This window comes from Galeopterus variegatus, unplaced genomic scaffold (genome assembly GCF_000696425.1).
Source record: "Galeopterus variegatus unplaced genomic scaffold, G_variegatus-3.0.2 Scaffold2854, whole genome shotgun sequence".
NCBI classification, from domain to species: domain Eukaryota; kingdom Metazoa; phylum Chordata; class Mammalia; order Dermoptera; family Cynocephalidae; genus Galeopterus; species Galeopterus variegatus.
In genome coordinates this window covers 96,329-99,920 of record NW_007728965.1, presented here as the reverse complement: position 1 = coordinate 99,920, position 3,592 = coordinate 96,329, and positions in this window count along the sequence as shown.

Genomic DNA, 3,592 nt, shown 5'->3' with positions numbered 1-3,592 from the left:
AAATGGGTATCTTGCAGGGTCTTAGAAGGAGAGACCATCCAGGGTCCTGATCATATTAGAGAGGGGCTGATGCTCCAACTAACTCACCATCAGGAAGCTCCAGGACCACCAGTTGAGAATGAGGTGCCTCAGGCAGTGGCTCAGGAATGGGTGCCACGGCAGCCACCCCACATCCCACAGCAGCCACTCCACGTCCCACAGAATTCAAAGTCTCTAACAACTGTTAATCTTCCATTTCATTACATTCTCATATTCACTGTCTGGCAAAAGAGGATAACAAGGTGGCTTATCAGATAGTTTGGAGGAGCTACCTCATTGCATCATTAATTTGGACCCTGATTTTCCTTTCAGAGAGTCTCGATTATGTAAAAACATAAAAGACTAAACATAAGGTATTTCATACCATTTTCCCTGTTTTTGGCAAAATAATTCTAACTGTACCAAGGTGTGATAATTAAGAGATCCATTTAGTGGTTACTATTCTCTAGAGTCTAACAGATTAATAGGCCACACATGATTGCAATAGGGCACCATTTCTTTCTTAGTCGTGGATGTGTAACTAAAAGCTGCCCGATCTTCCAGAACATGGCCCAAAGGACTTTGAGCTGGGATAGAGGAGAAATTACCCATGATATTAGTTTCACTGTCACGCTCACACACAAAGAGAAGTTAAACAAACAGACAAAGTACTTCCAAACAAGCAGAAAAAATGCTGGCTTTTATATCCTACAGCTATCTCCAAACACCAAGCTAGCTCATGAGCAAACAGTGTAGTAAATTAGTGGGGAAGTGTCGGGGCTAGGCCACTGAGGTCACTCAGCTCCTGGCTTGGCTTGTCAAAATTTGTTACCTAATTCAAGTCCAGCTTCCCACCCTCTCAAGAAGGAAAGAAAACAAATGACCCATAAATCAAATGCTTTGTGTTTAGAAAAGCATATATATTCAGCTGAAGGAGATGGTCGGCTATCCCATTTCAAAGACTTAGATTTACTGAGGGGGTTTTAAGGAGGGGGTTGAGGGAATGGAATGTGGGAAATAAAAAGTAAGAGAGAAAGGTGGCATGAACTACAAAGAGGGCTCCATGTCTAGGAGTCAGGTGTAAAGTCTCTCCAAGACCTTGTCTGGTTTCTGTTCTCACCTTCACTGATACCTCAGGGTCCTGCAGGATTTTGATTTGCTCTGGAGTGGAATCAGCTTCTCTGCAAAGTTATTGCGCAGCTTCACAGAGCTCTGATTGACTTGGCTGGTGCCCAGGGTCAGCTTCTAGATATTTGGCCTAGATCACTTTTCAAAACTCTGCAAGTCTCAAAGAACTGTCAGCTTTGCAAAGTATTGATTAGCTTCTCGGCCTTGATTTCTATTTAGCAAGCAAAAAAAAAAAAAAAGAAAGAAAGAAAGAAAGAAAGTTAGGGAATGGGAAGAAAGAGAGAAGAAAAAAAAACCCTGTCCTTTTTAAAATCCCCTCCCACTCCCCCACATCCCAGATAGTTTTAGGTCCCAAAATGGCTTCAGTTCTGCTCACTCCAACATTGTGGCAGTTGGGACCAGGAAGTTACTCTGCAAAGACCAGCAGGGCAGTGACTGAGTAGTTCAGATTTAGGACAGAAAGAAGTAAGGTTAAAGATAGTGTTTCCATTTTATGCTAGAAGAATTGTATCTCTGAAAGGGAGGGAGGCTGACACTTGAATTAAACAAGATTGGATATTGGCCTTGTAAGGAAGGAGTCAGAGAAAAAGTAAAAGAAAGAATGAAGGAAGGAAGGAAGGAAGGAAGGAAGGAAGGAAGGAAGGAAGGAAGGAAGGAAGGAAGGAAGGAAGGAAGGAAGGAAGGGAGAGAGAAAGAAAGAGAGAGAGAGAAAGAAAGAGAGAGAGAGAGAAAGAAAGAGAGAGAGAGAAAGAAAGAGAGAGAAAGAGAAAGAAAGAGAGAGAAAGAGAAAGAAAGAAAGAGAAAGAAAGAAAGAGAGAAAGAGAAAGAAAGAACGAGAGAAAGAAAGAAAGAGAAAGAGAGAAAGAAAGAGAAAGAGAGAGAGAAAGAAAGAAAGAGAGAGAGAGAAAGAGAAAGAAAGAAAGGAAGAGAGAGAGAAAGAAAGAAAGAGAGAGAGAAAGAGAAAGAAAGAAAGGAAGAAACAAAGAAAGAAAAGAAAACAGCAAAGCTGTTCAAAGAGAGAGAAAAAAATCCTTCTTATTTAGGATGTGAGGTAGTCCTGTCAAAGCAGAAAATGTACCAGACAAAGTTAAAGAGGCAAGAAAGATGTTATTCAAGGCTACTGCAGTAGAGAAGAGAGGCCAGAACTCAGTTTGAACTCATTTTTCTGAAACAAAAGAGGTGAGGAGGGGTTTTAAGCACTGGGGTGAACTAGAGAAAAAGTAGTGAAGCATATTGGGGGAAGTCATAGGCCATCTCTATTCGCTAATTGGCTTTATCCAAAGGAAAAATAAACTCATATTTTTAGTAGAGAAGGTAGTTTTGCATCTTGGAGCAAGGTGCCTGCCTAGGCTCACTTCCCTCCCACAGAGACTAGGAGATAGGAATACTACCTTTCTTGATGATTACATTTTAAAGGGATGGCTCCCAGGTCCCTGAGAAAGACATTGCTGGGTTGTAAAACTGGAAAGAGACTTCTATAAGGATTTTCAACTCAAAGGGACAGTAAAAGAATTTAGTTATAAGTTCTAAAGTAAATGCTCTAAGAAAAAGGTGGTCAGGGCACTAGAATCAAGAAGAACTTGTCTATAGTTTAGTCAAGCTAAGGGGAAGGTTAAAGCTATTAAGGCCATCTTGGTCAGTCCAAAGAACAGGTCACAAATGCTGTTATCCAAACCTATGGTCAAGACCAGAGCAGGAAAATATGCAAGTGTGGCTAATGCCATCCTGGGGCTTCCATAAAATTCCCAAGAAAGGAAAGATTTTATCCTCCAGCCTGGGTGGGACTGATAATTTGTATGGTGTCAAGTGACTTTTCTCTGAGGGAGAAAACATTTGTTGGGATCTAAAGGAAGGCAGCTTGGTACTATGATGGAAATATAATTGGTCAATAGAATGTGCTAGATTATGAAAATTCTATAAAGTTGAGCAGTGGAGTTGAGACTTTCTGCAGGAGGATAATAGAGCCTCAGATCGATCCTGTGATACTAGAAGGGTTTTTGCATTCCAGAAAGGTGATGGTAATTTACTGGGACAATAGGAGGAATAGTTAGTTTTTGAAGATACTGGTTTGAGGTGACATCAGAACATACAATTTGAATTATTCATAGGTAGGGGAGTCTGGAATCCAGTGAGAAAGCTCTAAGTTGTGGTTATTGGAATTAGACCATGAGTGCAACAGATGATAACAATGTTGTAGACTGAGGATTCTCTAAGGGAGGTGGGATCCTTTAATTTTACTTATTCTTCTTTCCCAATATTAGTTAAACTAGAATTTGGGGGGTTTGGAAAAACTAAAGACATTTTAGCACTATTTCTTTCCTATGAGGTTTCCTTTTTCCTCTGTGTGCTTCAAGATTAAATAATATTTATAGATATCTTTCTATTTTCTTTTTTGGTGTCTATTAAATGGAACCACATGATGATAATATGCAATCCCTTTTTTTTT